The sequence below is a fragment of the Triturus cristatus genome, chromosome 1_2 (assembly GCF_964204655.1).
Source record: "Triturus cristatus chromosome 1_2, aTriCri1.1, whole genome shotgun sequence".
In the NCBI taxonomy this organism is placed as follows: domain Eukaryota; kingdom Metazoa; phylum Chordata; class Amphibia; order Caudata; family Salamandridae; genus Triturus; species Triturus cristatus.
This window is the reverse complement of record NC_140580.1, coordinates 873,054,066-873,070,425: the sequence shown is the minus strand read 5'-3', so window position 1 is coordinate 873,070,425 and position 16,360 is coordinate 873,054,066. Positions and strand designations below refer to the sequence as shown.

At 46.7% G+C, this 16,360-nt stretch overlaps 1 protein-coding gene across 2 annotated transcripts in view; it reads left to right on the top strand.

Annotated features, from left to right (window-relative positions):
* Positions 1–1,193: 1,193 nt before the first annotated feature.
* The window catches only part of LOC146868193 (glutamate receptor U1-like), a 162,138-nt gene continuing 146,971 nt past the window's right edge, over positions 1,194–16,360 (top strand). The window contains exon 1 of one of the 2 annotated variants that reach the window (XM_085609240.1): positions 1,194–1,328. The gene's annotated coding sequence lies outside the window, so the exon portion shown is untranslated. Of the gene's footprint in view, positions 1,404–16,360 lie in introns of both variants that reach the window. The other variant, XM_085609246.1, reaches the window with a different exon arrangement.

Sequence of the window (16,360 nt, the reverse complement as noted above, 5' to 3'; positions counted from 1 at the left end):
CTCCATTATTTCTTGATCAACTTTAAATAATAAGATACGAGCTATATTATTAAATCCTCCGCTGGTGGCACATATTGGCTGGCACAGCCCCAGTTGACTGCTGGGTGCCAGGCCAATAGACTGTATCCTGTGCCGCGGAGACACAGGTGGGTATTATGTGAAATGGTATTTTAGTGTTTGAACGAGTCGGACATTCCAAAGGACTTCTCGGAGCCCTGCTCTTGCAATAATCTGCTTCTAAACAATGAAATATCTAATGATGCCTGACCACCCGCCTCGTGGCACATCTTCTCAGACAGGAGCACGAGCCTTCTGCTGCAGCCACCTCTACACTAAGCACATACAGTTTTGACATGCCTTATGTATTGATTACAGAATCCTGCGAGCAGATCACTGCCTGCTCTGATTGGTCACTGCGATGGGCTGCAACAATCACCATGGCAACCACTGCTGGTTGTTGGCAGGGCTCAAAGAAGCGCAAAAAAAATGATTTAAAAAGCGTGTGTTTTTTGAAAATTCAGAGTGTTGTGACTCACAAAAGCATCAGGGTGCCCTTTGAAGAGACAAGACAACTCACTAAAAATACACTGCACTCGAATGTGGGACGCGGTGGTAAACACTTTCCAATTGAAAGGGCTGGGAAGTAGGGAGGGGCAACGCCTTCTCAGGTGCTCACTGCTGGCCACCTCAGTAAACCCGATGGTTGCATCTGGGCCATGCAGGCGTCTATTTCATACTGTGTTGCGTGTCCAAATCTTGTAAGGTTTCACAAAAACATGTCTTTGGTGTGACCCCCTTTCACACGAGTCCCCAGGCCCATCCAAACCGCAGTTAAGTTAGGTTCCCACACCGACATACAACTAGGTATCTCTTTACTGGTCTTTTTCCCGCCAATACTCCCTACTCTTGGTCAGCACAGACAATTCCTCGCTTTGCCATATGAAATTCCAAAAGGGAGAAGGAGCAGTAACTTTGAAATGGGAAGGCCCCCCTTCCACCACCCGTCAGAGGTACCTGGTGCCCTTTACTATTACCCATAACTTTAGGGTTCTAATTATAGGGGCTGCGGTTGTCTCTGGGAGACCCACAGCCAGCAACCCATAATAGCCAAAGCATCCCCCGCCTCACTTTCCCCACCCTCTATCGAGTGGAGCCCCCGATCTATACAAGATGGTAGCTCCGCCTCCTCCTTCAGTCCTCTCGGCCTCACCCCTCTGATCTGGGAAGGGCTGGGAGATGTTTTCTTGCAGAGCTCCAGCGGCGTCAGACCTGCCTGCGCTCAGAGGCTGAGGCGCGCAGTGGGTACCTCATTCCAGACAGACCAGACGGTAAGCGGCACCAGTGCGCGCGCGCTGCTTCGCGCTCAGCCGTGCGCGGGACGGAGAGGGGAAGTAAACAGTGAGGTGTGTTGGTGGTGCTGTTTTCTTTCATGTGACCCCACAAAGTCTTTTGTCCGAATTACAAGCTTCAGTTGGCGTCCCTTTACGTATGTACATGTGGTCGTGACATGAGCAAACGGTGGTTTTCGCAGGACTGTTCTCGGTTACTGTGGACATTAGCATCCGCGCGCATTCTACAAACAAGTATATTTTTTATGGCACATTATGTTACATGTGATTAAATGTTTTAACTCAACTGTACACCACATTACCTTTTGTTACATTTCCTTTCTTTACTCTCCGACATGCTGCGTTATGTTCTGCTATGTGAGGTTATGGTGCGCGATGTTATGTTCCGTCACATTATGTGATGCTATGCTAGGTTGTGTTACGTTGGAACACCTTACGTTGCGTTGCTTACATTTCCTTATGATACATTTCTTTCTGTTATGTTACGTTGTTATGTATTATGTTAATCAATGCTATGTTACGCTTCTTTTGGTTCTACCATGTTATGATGAGATGCTATTTGTTATGCTATGGACATGACACCTCTTTATGTTACAATTCCTTTCGTTATATTATGTGTATTGTGCGATGTTATTCTACCCTTTACGTCTGTTTTCTGCCACTTATGCTACGCGATGGTTTGTTAGATTGCACTATGTTATGTAAATGACATTGCTTTATGTTACAGATCTTTTTATTACACCGTGTGGAGTTTCCTTACGTTACCACACGTGATGGTATGTTACGGTGTGCTTCATTTTGTCAAAATAGATGCAAGGGTTGTGTAGCGCCGTAATGTCTTGAAAGGTTTGTACGGCGCCGACCCGGGGGTCCGGTCCACAGGTACTCGCGAAACCCAGGCAGGTATGCATGCATGCGACTCGAAGCATTTTATTACCCTTTGTTAAGGGGCTCGGCGGATGCAGGCTTCCGAGACAAAGACTGGACGGCGCCCCTCTGACTGATACACATCCCCGATCGCACCAACGGATCGATACAGGCATCGAATGTGCTGGATTTAAAAAGCGGTGAAAGCATCCAACAAGACCTGCGATTCTGAGAGGGAGCGCTGCCCTCGCACTGAAAAATCATTTCAAAATCTGAAAAGCAGCTTTCGCCCCACGCGTAACAAGTTTAGGAAACTTCCCTTCCGGGAATACTCGCTTCCGATGCAGATGTAATGAATTCATATGTTGGGGGTACCTGGCTGGAGACCCCGGGGCTACTCTCCACAAAAAAATAAACACAATCACCGCCTGGGCGAGGAGCCACCTTAGTTCACCGCTCCCATGGCTACAGGCAGCATATTTCTGTCTGCGCTATTTTGGTGCCCACGCTGCGCTCGGGTCCGCCTTGGACTCGTTTCCTACAATAACATATGCTGATTTTCACAATGAAGTGCTCGTTGTTTGTTTGACACGCAGCCAACGCGGACATCCGCACTTTTCCCAAGAGTTCGTGAAAAACGTGGATTTTTGTGCGCTGAAAATGGAAATGTCTGGATTAATATTGGGAGGAGGGGAGGGGCTATTACTTATAAGCACTCGCAGTTCATGGTTGATGAGCTAAGAACAGGTAATGTCTCCTAGCCACTGAGATTCAAGCCCACACTTTCTGGTTCCGAATACGTGTCCATTGGTACCCGGGCACCTTGTTCTATTAATACAGTTGAGTTGTAAATGTTTAATTTTCATACCCCTATGTCCCAACACCGCCCTTCCTACTATCATGGGATGGTAGTTGAAAATGAAGACTGTCCCTGCATCTCTCCTAATATCCCATCTCCTGAGTCCACCACCATCCATTTACAAGGGGTGGAGACCCCTCTTTGGAGACGCAGGGGCTACTCCATGTGTCCATAAATGACATCTCTATGTTGGAATTGGTCCAACCATATTGCAAGGATCAGCCAGTCTACGGCGTCCCATGATATTGCTTTTTATGGGAGGCACACTTCTTCTTTCTGTACATCCTGAGAGCCTCTGCACTACCATCTAAGCGGCAGGACCAGATCTGCCTTCTGCAGGTTTACTCTTAATGGGACAAAAAAATGAAAATTCAATTTTCCAGTCTATGTTTAAGTCCATTTCAGGGTCTCCTGAGTCTTAAAAGCCATACTACAAATGTATTTGGTATTCCATATAATTGTGGGACCACCCCATCTTAGTATCCAGAAAGCGTTGCCAGAAATGCAATATTTCATTCTTAAGAATCTTCCTTCTTCAAATTTTCCTCTAAATGACCTATAAGTTAAACATTTAAATTGGTCCTTGACATGCATTAGGGGACTCTCAGAGGTAATTATCGGAGCGAGGTCAAAGGGGACTGAGACCATTTAAATGTCTCCTTCGCCATAGGTGAACTCACGTGTGGGTCAATATTTAAGCTTATTTATGCTGCAACTGGGAGCACCATTTTATGCTGCAGAGACCCTGTTTATACAAGCCCCCCCCCTCCCTAGCTCTGCTTCTCCTCCCAGAGATGGTGTGCTGCTGCACCAATACCCTATAGCCCTCACACTTAAATCAGAAAAAGGCTCAGTCGGGAACAAACCTACTGCAGGGGTCTGTGTTTAACTTCTAATCCAAAGGTTTGATTCTGCACAGCACCACCCCAATCTTTTATCCTTCTACTGATAGAATGTGCACCCGTGATCTTGGTGCTCCTGGTATCTTTTGTTTACAGTGGTGAGAAACCACACCATTGTAGCAGTAGGCACGCTGTCCAAAACCACTTGTTTTATTTTTGGAATTATTACTCCAAACCAGCTCTGTACCCGTATATTATGAGCACCCTTTCCTCAATTTGTGATGAGATAAGCCAGACCTTCAGAAGACTCGAGAAGAAGTGGCACCACGAACAGACACCGGACAACAACGCAGCCCTCAAGAACGCCAGCCACAGGCACCACCAACTCATTTGAACCGCCAAAAGGACCTCCTTCCAGGAAAGCATCGACAGCAACGTACACAACAGCAAAGAACTCTTCAACATCGTGAAGGAACTCGCCAACCCCAGCTCCAGCTCCAACGACATCCCGCCGTCACAAGACCTCTGCAACTCTCTAGCCACCTTCTTCCACCGGAAGATCCTAGACATCCATGACAGCTTCAATACTCAGACCCCCCCCCGACAGCTGCTGACACCCCAGACCCACCGCCCCCCAGCCACACCAGCCTCCTGCTATTCAGGAACCACGTCAACGACGAAGACACCATCAAAACCATGAACACCATCCACTCCGGCTCACCGTCAGACCCCTGCCTTCACCACATCTTCAACAAAGCAAGCTCCATCATCGCACCCCAACTCCGGAAGATCTTCAACAGCTCCTTCGAGACCGCCACATTCCCGGAGAGCTGGAAAGACGCAGAGATCAACGCCCTACTCAAGAAACTCAAGGCAGAACCAAAGGACCTCAAGAATTTCTGGCCAATCTCCCTGCTCCCGTTCCCGGCGAAAGTCACTCTGAAGATCGTCAACAGACAACTGACCCGCTTCTTCGAAGATAACAACACCCTGGACTCGTCCCAATCCGGATTCCGCAGCAACCACAGCACCAAAACCGCCCTCAACGTGGCCACCGATGACATCAGGACACTACCGGATAACGGCGAAACCGCGGCCCTCATCCTCCTAGACCTCTCGGCCGCCTTCAACATTGTCTGCCACCACACCCTACGCACACGCCTCCACAACGTAGGAATCCGCGGCAAAGCCATGGACTGGATCACCTCCTTCCTCACCGACAGAACCCAGAGAGTCCGCCTCCCTCCATTCTGATCTGAAGCCACCAAGATCACCTGCGGCATACCCCAAGGATCATCCCTCAGCCCGACCCTGTTCAACGTCTACATGTCGACACTAGCCAACATTGTCTGATCACAGGACCTCAACATCGTCTCTTACGCCAACGACAGTCAGTTGATCCTCTCCCTCACCAAGGATCCCGCCACCACCAAAACCAACTTCCACGAAGGAATGAAGGCGTTGCCGAATGGATGAAGAACAGTCGCCTGAAACTGAACTCGGACAAGATGGAGGTCCTCATCCTCGGATCCACCCCCTCCGCCTGGGACGACTCCTGGTGGCCGGCCTCGCTGGGAGCGGCGCTGACACTCACCGACCACACACGCATCCTGGGATTCATCCTATACACTTCGCTGTCAATGACCCAGCAAGTCAACACCGTCTCCTTCTCCTGCTTCAACACCCTCCACATGCTTTGCAAGATCTACAAATGGATCCCCACCAGAACCAGAAGGACGGTCACCCAGGCCCTCGTCACCAGCAGGCTGGACTATGGCAACGCCCTCTATGCGGAACCCACGGCCAAACTCCAGAAAAGACTTCAACGCATACAGAATGCCTCCGCATGCCTCGTCCTCGACATCCCCCGCCAGAGCCACATCACTGCCTACCTGAGAGACCTACAGTGGCTCCCCAATCAACAAGAGGATCACCTTCAAGCTCCTCACCAACGCCCACAAAGCACTCTACGACGTCGGACCAACATACCTCAACAAACAACTCACCTTCTACACTCCCAACCGCCAGCTCCGCTCACCTCACCCTCGCCACCATTCCACGCATCCACAGAGCGACCACTGGCGGCAGATCCTTCTCCCACCTCGCCGCCAAGACATGGAACACCCTACCCATCCACCTGCGACAGACCCAGAACCTGCTGACCTTCAAGAGACTTCTCAAACCTGGCTGTTCTAGCAGTAGCAGCCCCCCCCCTTTCCTTAGCACCTTGAGACCCTCGAGGGTGAGTAGTGCGCTCTACAAATGCTTGATTGATTGATTGATACCTTCTACAGTTCCACCTCTCCAGTCACATGCATGTGGAACTAGCGCCATTTTGCAGAGGGGGCGGCCTGATGCTGTACATCCCCAAGAATTAGTGAGTGCCCCCAATCCTGTCTGTAAGGACTGAATTGTGTGCACAACATGGCTGATGCATGGCAGATAATGTGCCCCTTGTCTAGATTGCAAGCTTCTCTGCTTGCATCAGTGGTGGTTGCATGGCTCTGGGGCCAATCTCAAAGCAGAATTTTGCTATGGCATTCAGAGGCAGCTTGATATCAGTATCATTTACTTCCACTAAGGATACCTAAAGAGAAAGAAGACAAAGAAACAACAAGCACTAGCAAAGCCAATAGGTTTCGCCAATGAAAGAGCTATTGGCTTTGCAATGTCCTTTAGCCATGCCTTACAGCAGAGTGGAGCGGAGTAGAGTGGAGTGGCATGGCGTAGAGTGGTGTGGAGGGGCATAATGTGAAGTAGTGTGGTGTGTAGTGGAGTAGAGTGGCATAAAGTGCAGTGACGAGGGTGCAGTGGCATAGAGTGGAGTGAAGCAAAGTGACTTGGAGTGGCGTAGAGTGAAGTGGTGCAAAGTGGAGTAGAGTTGAGCGACATAGAGTGGAGCAGCATAGAGTTGAGTAGCGTAGAGTGGATTGGCATAGAGTGGAGTGGCATAGAGTGGAGTGGCATAGAGTGGAGTGGCATAGAGTTGAGCGGCATAGAGTGGAGTAGCGTAGAGCGGACTAGAATAGAGTAGAGTGGTGGAGAGTAGAGTAGAGGGGCGTATAATGGAACGTGGTAGACTGCAGTGGCGTAGAGGGGAGTGAAACAGATTGGAGTAGAGCAGAGTGGAGTTTCATGGCATGGAGTGGAGTAGAGTGGAATGGAGAAGAGTGGTATAGAGTAGAGTTGCATGGAGTAGGGTGGATTTGTGTGGAGTGGAGTGAGGTAGGGTAGCAAAGAGTGGCTCTGTATGGAGTGGAGTGGTGAAAAGTGGAGTGGGATAGAGTGTCGTACAGTGGAGCGGAGTAGCATAGACTGAAGTGGAGTACAATGGCATACAGTAGTAGGCCTGGGCAGAACTCCGCAAAGTGCCAAAAAAACTCAGCCAAACTCTGTGGAGTTCCGTAAGCGGCAGAGTGCAGTAAGTCGTTCTGCTGGCACTGATTTTTAGCACCAGGAGTTTGTCCCATGCTGTAAAATCAGCACAAATGGCACCATGCACATTGCAAGAGGGTGCTGCTTCTTTCTGCTGCTCCAGCAGATGTTCTACGAGGGGCAGCTTCCTCAACACGAGTGGCAGGTTTCCTAATGCGAGTGATAGCGACCTGCTGCGACCACCCATGTTGAGAAATCCTGCCTGGAGGTGGTCTAGCCTATGAGTTTTCTTGCACATGCTCACTAACTTAACGTTGGCAAGCCGCTTGAGATGGAAAACTCCGCTTCACGCTGCTTTGCCAATATTTTCAGAAGTCTACGTGGAGTGGGAAAATCTCTGCTAACTCCGCTGGCAGAGTTGAATTTGTCGCCCACCCTATACAGTAGAGTGCATTGGCATAGGATAGAGTGGAGTAGCATAGAGTTGAGTAGCGTAGAGTGGATTGGCATAGAGTGGAGTGGCATAGAGTGGAGTGACATAGAGTTGAGCGGCATAGAATGGAGTAGCGTAGAGTGGACTGGAATAGAATAGAGTGGTGGAGAGTAGAGTAGAGGGGCGTATAATGGAACATGGTAGACTGCAGTGGCGTAGAGGGGAGTGGAGCAGATTGGAGTAGAGTAGAGTTGCATGGCATGGAGTGGAGTGGAGTAGGGTGGAATGGAGAAGAGTGGTATAGAGTAGAGTTGCATTGAGTAGAGTGGATTTGTGTGGAGTGGAGTGAGGTAGAGTAGCAAAGAGTGGCTCTGTATGGAGTGGAGTGGTGAAAAGTGGAGTGGCATAGAGTGGCGTACAGTGGAGTGGAGTAGCATAGACTGAAGTGGAGTACAATGGCATACAGTAGTAGGCTTGGGCAGAACTCCGCAAAGTGCCAAAAAAACTCAGCCACACTCTGTGGAGTTCCGTAAGCGGCAGAGTGCAGTAAGTTGTTCTGCTGGCACTGATTTTTAGCACCAGGAGTTTGTCCCATGCTGTAAAATCAGCACAAATGGAACCATGCACATTGCAAGAGGGTGCTGCTTCTTTCTGCTGCTCCAGCAGATATTCTACGAGGGGCAGCTTCCTCAACATGAGCGGCAGGTTTCCTAATGCGAGCGGTAGTGACCTGCTGCGACCACCCATGTTGAGAAATCCTGCCTGGAGGTGGTCTAGCCTATGATTTTTCTTGCACATGCCCACTAACTTAACGTTGGGAAGCCACTTGAGATGGAAAACTCCGCTTCACGCCGCTTTGCCAACATTTTCAGAACTCTACGTGGAGTGGGAAAATCTCTGCTAACTCCACTGGCAGAGTGGAATTTGTCGCCCACCCTATACAGTAGAGTGCATTGGCATAGGGTAGAGTGGATTGGCATAGAGTGCTGTGCGTATACTGTAGTTGCACAGAAAAGAGTGGTGCAGAGCAGAGTACAGTGACGTAGAGTGTAGTGGTGCAAAGTAGTGTGGCGTAGAGGGTAATGGCAAAGAATGCAGCGGTGTATAATACAGTGGAATAGAGTGCAATGGTGTAGAGTACAATGGCCAACAGCGCAGAGGCATAGAGTAGAGTGGTGCAAAGTAGAGTGGCGTAGAGTGGTGCAGAGTAGAATAGAGTGCAGTGATGCAGAGTGAAGAGATGCAGAGTAGAGTAGAGTAGTGCACAGTGCGGTGATGTAGAGGACAGTGGCATAGAGTGGCATGGTGCAGAGTAGAGAAGAACGGTGTAGAATGAAGTGGCATAGAGTACAGTGGCATAGATTGTAGTGGCGTAGGGTGCAGTGGTGCAGAGTAGAGTAGAGTGGCATAGTGTGCAGTGGGGTAGAGTGTAGATGCGTAGAGTAGAGTGGTGCAAAGCAGAGTAGAGTGGCATTGAGTGCAGTAGCAAAGAGTAGAGTGATGCAAAGAAGAGTAGCACAAAGTGCACTGGCATGAATTAGAGTGGTGCATATTAGAGTACAGTGGCATCGAGTGCAGTGCTATAGACTGTTGTGGTGCAGAGTAGAGTGGCATATAGGGTAATGGCAAAGAATGCAGTAGCATAGAATACAGTGGCATAGAGTGCAGTGGTGTAGAGTGCAAAGCCATTCAGTGAAGAGGCATAGAGTAGAGTGGTGCAGAGTAGAGTGCAGTAGTGTACAGCGGAGTGATGAAAAGTACAGTAGAGTGATGTAGTGTGGAGTGGTGTAGAGTGCAGTGGCATAGAGTAGTGTGGTGCAGAGTAGAATAGAGTGCAGTGATGTTGAGTAAAGTGGTGCAGAGTAGATTAGAGTGGTGCACAGTGCAGTGGCATAGTGTGAAGTGGCATAGAGTGGTGTGGTGCAGAGTAGAGAAGAGTGGCGTGGAATGCAGTGGCATAGAGTACAGTGGCATAGAGTGTAATGACAGAGTGCAGTGGTGTAGAGTAGAGTAGAGTGGCATAGTGTGTAGTGGTGCATAATGCAGTGGTATACAGGGCAGTGCCATAGAGCAGAGGGGTGCAGAGAAGAGTGGCATAGAGTGCAGTGGCATGGAGTAGAGAGGTACAGACTAGAGAGTAGAGTAGAGGGGTGTAAAGTACAATGGAATACAGTAGAATGTGCAGAGTAGAATAGAGAAGTGTAGAGTGCAGCGACGTAGAGTAGAGTAGTGCAGAGTAGAGTATAGTGGTGTACAGTGTTGTGGCGTAAAGTGTAGTGGCGCAGGGTAGAGTAGCGTGGTGTAGAGTGCAGTGTCAGATTGGAGTGGCGTAGATTGCAGTGACAGAGTGCAGTGGTGTAGAGTAGAGTGGTATACAGTGCAGTGGAATAGAGTTAAGTGGTGCAGAGTGCAGTGACGTAAAGTGGAGTGGCGAAAGGTAGGGTAGAGTGGCGTAGAGTGCAGTGGGAAGAGAAGTTTGGTGCATATTTGAATAGCTTGCAGTGATGTAGAATAAAGTGGTGCAGAGTAGAGTTGAGTGGTGCACAGTGAAGTGGCGTAGAGCGCAGAGGCATAGAGTGGCATTGTGCAGACTAGAGAAGAGTGACGTAGAATACAGTGGCATAGAATACAGAGGCATAGAGTGTAGTGGCGCAGAGTGCAGTGGTTTAGAGTAGAATGGCATAGTGTGCAGTGGCATAGAGCACAGTTGCATAGAGTAGAGTGGTGCAGAGTAGAGTAGCATAGAGTGCAGTCGCATATAGTGTATGGACATAGAGTAGAGTGATGCAGAGTAGAGTAGAGTGACATAGGGTGCAATGATGCAGAGTCCAGTGACATACAGTGCAGTGGTTTAGAGTTAAGTGATGCAGAGAAGAGTGGCATAGAGCAGTGCCATAGGGTGGCATGGGGCAAAGTAGAGAAGAGTGACGCAGAATGCAGTGGCACAGAGTACAGTGGCCTAGAGTGCAGTGGTGCACAGTAGAGTAGAGTGGCATAGTGTGCAGTTGCATAGATTACAGTTTCATACCGTAGAGTGGTTCAGAGTAGAGTAGCATAGAGTGCAGTGGCTTAGAGTGCATTGGCATAGAGTAGAGGGATGCAGAGTAGAGTAGCATGACGTAGAGTGCAGAAGGGCAGAGTGCAGTAACATACATACAGTGGTGCAGAGTACAGTTGTTTAGAGAAGAGTGGCATAGAGTGCAGTGACATGGAGTAGAGTGGTGCAGACTAGAGTAGAGCAGTGTAAAGTACAGTAGCGTACAATAGAAAGTGCAGAGTAGTGTAGTGTAGAGTGCTGTGCAGTGACGTAGAGTGGAGTGGTGTATAGTGGAGTGGCGTAGAGTGCAATTGCGTATAGTGCAGAGGCCTGGAGTAAAGTTGTGCAGAGTATAGTGGTGACGAGTGCAGCGACATATAGTGTAGTGGTAGAGTGTAGAATAGAGTGGTGTAGAGTACAGTGGCATAGATTGGAATAGAGTAGGGTGCAGTGACATTGAGTGCAGTGGTGTAGAATAGGGTGGTATACATTGTAGTGGCATAGAGTGCAGTGGTGTAGAGTTAAGAGGTGCAGAGTGCAGTGGCATAGAGTAGAGTGGCACAGAGTAAAGTGCCAGAGAGTCCAATAACGTACAGTGGAACTGTGCAGAGTAGATAGAGTGGTGTAAATTGAAGTGGAGAAGAGTGCAGTGGCATAGAGTACAGTGATTTAGAGTAGTGGTGCAGGTTCGAGCAGAATGGCATAGAGTTCATTGGCTTAGAGTGGAGTGGTATAGAGAGCAGTGGCGTAGAGTTCAGTGCCCTTGAGGATTGCAGACAAAGGCCTATGGCAGAGCCTTAGTTCAAGTTCTACGAGGTCCTTAATCTCTGAAGAGATGCCAGTCTCATAGGCTTTGTCAATGTTTCACAAAGGCACTTTACTGGTAATGCAGCAGAAACAATGTTTTACACAGTAAATGATATTTTGGCGGCAAGTAATAATGTTGTGGTGTTCTTTATTTGAAAGGCATTCAAAATCACAGTTACACTTTACAGTACAAAGATGTGTGTATTCTGTGCCACAACGAAGGACCAATTTACTGTCAGAGATGAGCTGATTTGCTCACATTGTTGGGCAGGGGGTTGGGAAGGAAAATAAGTCATATGGAAGAGGGCAGGTGGGAGGGAATGGAAGCTACATGGAGACGGACATAGGAGAAGGACTGGCAGCGCAAGCACTCATGGAGTGCTTAAACCCTCCCCAAAATTGAGCTCCAAAACAGGAGCAGTGGAAGGACACAAGTGCTTGGTCCATGCTTCAGGGGAGGGCCAAAGACAAGAAGAGGATATGACGCAAGCTTATCAACGAGAACAAAGGAAACAAGATTGTCGCTGAAGCTAACAAATGGTAAGCTATGGGCGGGATGTAAGCCCTACTCTATGTAAACAATATGTCTCGCAAAGACAGTGCATGTGCTGTCTAGGTGAAACCTAAAGAAAGGTCAATCAGAAGATAAAACATTGAGGGAAAATGTGGAAAGAGCTAGGACAAAGCTGGTACAGTTTTTTTGACCATATTTGTTGCCAGGGTAACCAGTAGTCAGGCAAAAATGTTTTGTTGACAGCCCAAGTTGTATAAGGATTTTGTACTGTAGTTAAAATTGAGTAAAATCATTCACTAGTATGTTTGCTTATAAGCAAAGATCTTTCCTCAGATACAGTCATATTTTCAGTAGCTTCACATTAGTTAAGTTGATCAAAATCGGTTTGTGGAACTTCTCATTATATATGCAGCAAACTAGTTTAAAAAGTGCTTGCCTTGCTTCAAACTTTGGGGAATATTTAGGAGAATTGTGGCGCAGGGTAGTTACCATGCTGCGCTGCCCTGCATCACAAGGAAAGGGCAGAATGTCTCATATTTATCAATACGGAACATTCCTGACCTTTTCCCCCTGCACTTGTGCCGTTCCGGCAGCCTAGAACCAACGCAGGCACCCTTACACCATGGTTGAGGGGTTTCTGTGCTGTAGGCAGGATTGATTTTGTGCAGGAAGGGGCACCTTCCTGCACAAAAACAATCCATAGAGGCGTTTTCCTCATTCTATACATAGAAAGAGGAAAAACAAGTTGAAATAAAGATATTTCTCCTCGTTACACCTCACCTGGAGAGGTGTATCTCTTCGGTGCATTCCCAGGTTTACTAGTGCACTCGAATTGCATACTGTAATCAACAACCTGACTCCTGGAATCCCATAAACATTTAAGGTAAATAAAAATGCTTATGTTTGCATATATTATATTTTTCCTACTATGCCAGTCTAGGATCGGAACAAGATGTCCTACCTATTCCAATGATCGTTGAAAGCAGAGCTTCCTGTTTTAAGGACCCCACGCTTCTGCATCTGGGTCTATGATTTCTTAAAATTACATGGAAATCTCAGTATACACTACTTTTAAATTACAAATATGTGATGCTAGATATCGGCTAAGAATGTCATTTGTGAAGTAGTCCATGTATTTTTTTCAATGATATAAGCTTACGAATATTTTTAAATGCAACGATCCTCAAAGCACAATGTCCAAATTCACCATATCTGTGAGCCTGCAAACCTCAATTGAAGCTTGTGGACTTTATAATTTTTAAAAAACTTAGTTTGAAATGTAGACTCTTGATTATCATTGCTTAATGCATTACTCTTACTAGAAACCATTCAAACCATTCAACAATTCTACACCACAATGGCCATGTGCTATGTGGGCTTAATGACTACTTGTGTGTCGTGCATCATGGAGGTTGGTTGTAGACCAGACTCATTGACCAGGACCTGAGGTCAAGCCGCTGCAGGTAGCCAATTCTCGCTGTGCAAGACCATCAGCTGCCTGCACCACTGCGTCACTCTTCTCTGCACCATGCCACCCTATGCCATTCTACTCTATTCCACTGCACTCTACTCCACTGCACAGTATGCCACTCACATTTTGTCTGCACATTCAACATGTAAATATATACAGTCAGTAAAATATTCTAACACGTACACCATGATACGTACACACCATCAACATAACAGGCCAACACATGCACCATCATACACCAACACACCCGCTGACGTATGTCCTCCTAAACATCGTACCCAATATACACACACTCATATTCCAAAATAAGCAAGATCATACATACATTCAACAAACTATACACCAACATGGTGACAATGCTTTAAACTCAACTCAACTCAACATGGTGACCATCATATACAAACATATTCATTATCATAAGTCCACACAACTTATATCTTATGCCAACATATCAACCATCATTCATCCCCACTACCAACATCATAAATCCACACAACCACCATCATCCGGACTATTATCAAGCACTATCATATGTCCGCACAAAAACCAATGTTATATGCCAAAAGGCAAAATAAAACAAAAACAATGAAATGCCTTAAAAGAACTAAAATTGAAATGGACTTAAGGTTGACTAATATATATTAAAAATGACTTTGTATTAAAAAATAACAAGTCATGAAATTCATGACTTGGGTGATAGCGTGACCTTGTGTGACAGCACTTCACGTCTGTTGACCATCCTGCTGACATAAGTCCACAAGCATTGGCAAAGCCAACAGGTGGAACTCAACTTTTAAAGGAGATACCTATTGGCTTATTTTGCTTTTCTTTTGTTATTTAATGATGTTGTGTTGTCAGTGTTCTTACTTATTGGTAATAATTTTGTGAGGAAATAAATATCACATTTGGTGTACAGCCAGGCCCTGCAACCAACCCCACGTGGGCTGCTACTGCGCACTGCACATGATCTTTGGCCATGAATACCAGAGGGAGAACCGAGGGTGCTCCACCTAGACTACAGTGGGTGCCTACCCGTATTTGTATTCCATATATGGCAATGTCTAGCCTGCCCTGCAGCCAGCATTATGCGGCTGGTCAAACCTGCTGGGCCTGGTCTTTGGCTGTGGGCAGAGGGGTGGCCACAAGCTCTAGTCCTATGACCAGTCCAAGCTATACACTATCAGAGGACATGTGTAGTCATGAGTGACTACCTGATGGGTTAGGTGCAGGGTCTGAACAAGGAACAGTAGACACGTCATGCGCCCAATAAAATTGATAGTCAACCATCACATTGTATGTAGCATGGGATGGACGCAAGACCTGGCCTACAGCAGGAGAATATATTCATTAGCAGCTATTCTTCACCTATTGCACACTGACTTTGCTTGTAATATACTGTTAAAAAAGAAACAAATTGATACAAATAAATACTATGATGTTTAACCCCTTCGACGTGCATGACGGAGCGGTTCCGTCATGCACGTCGGTTGCGCTGTGCGCATGACGGAACCGCTCCGTCATGGCCCCTCCCGCGCACGGAACCTTCAGCGTGGCGCGGAAATCCGCGCCGCGCTGAAGGGGTTAAAATAGTTCAAATTTATTTACAATTAAATGTGATTCTAGAAAGAGGCATTTTTTGAAAATGTTCAATCTAACTTGTTGAGCAATATAGGTACAAAAAACAAAGGAGGAACAAATGAACAAGGGTGAAACTATTTGCTGTGGTCCTTCAGCTGCATCCGCTGAATTTTGCTGTTTTGCTCTTACACCAAACAAGAGTTTTGTACTCACTATAACAGAGTGCAATTTCTACCATATTTGAATCAACTTCCTGCTGTAACTCGGCCAGATTGGTAGTAGGTCTTTGGCTATTAATAGCCGTTCTTTTTCAGGCCTCCTCTTCACCATCACGCCTATAGGACTTGAATACTTGCCAACTTTTCTCCAATGCAGCTCTTGATTACACACCTTGCAGACCAACTTTCATGCATTACATATTTTTCATGGAGGGGATGAGTATAAAATACTCCTATATCCAAGACTCATTTGATTATTCATCCTCTGTTCAGAGTCTTTTGTAGGTATCACCTTAAAAAAGGTTGCTGCTGCTGGTACTGTAGGCTGGCTGCTCTCTCCAGATGTCTCCTTTTGAGGCACTACCTCTGGCTCTACTGCACTAAATGCCATGATGATCGCAAAGTTTTCCGAGTTGGCGCGTAGGCTACTTCACAAAGCAAAATGGCCTTCATTCTCAAAGACAAGGCATTTCTCTTTCCCCATCCAGAACTATTTCTATCATTCAAAGAATATTATTAAAATAAAAAATCCAATGAGATGTATCCTTACCTGAAATTTACAAAGCTTGTGAGTTCATAAATGGATATCCACAAGCTAAGTAAATTTGTTTCAAAGGCCACTATTTTATGCATTGGAGATCTGTGAATCTGAGAATGGATCCACAAATCTCAGAAAACGTTTTTATTTTTTAAAATTTAGGCAAGAGGGTATGTCCTTACAGGTTCCTCCTTATAGCCTGGGGCTCAGGGTGTCTTTAAACTAACCTTTATGTGGCCTTTTTTTCAGGACACAAGGACTATCCTGTCCTGAAATGGTTGCCACCAAAAAAACATTTCTCTTGCAGTAGGCAATCAGATTTTTTGATAGCAGATTGATCTTTGAATATGTATAAATAAAAGGCACAACAGGAAAAAAATGCACCTTCTTCAAATCAGAATGGTTTTTTAAAATTGCTGGATTTGCATGTTATTTACAAATCTCAAACAGCAGAAATATTACAACAGTATTA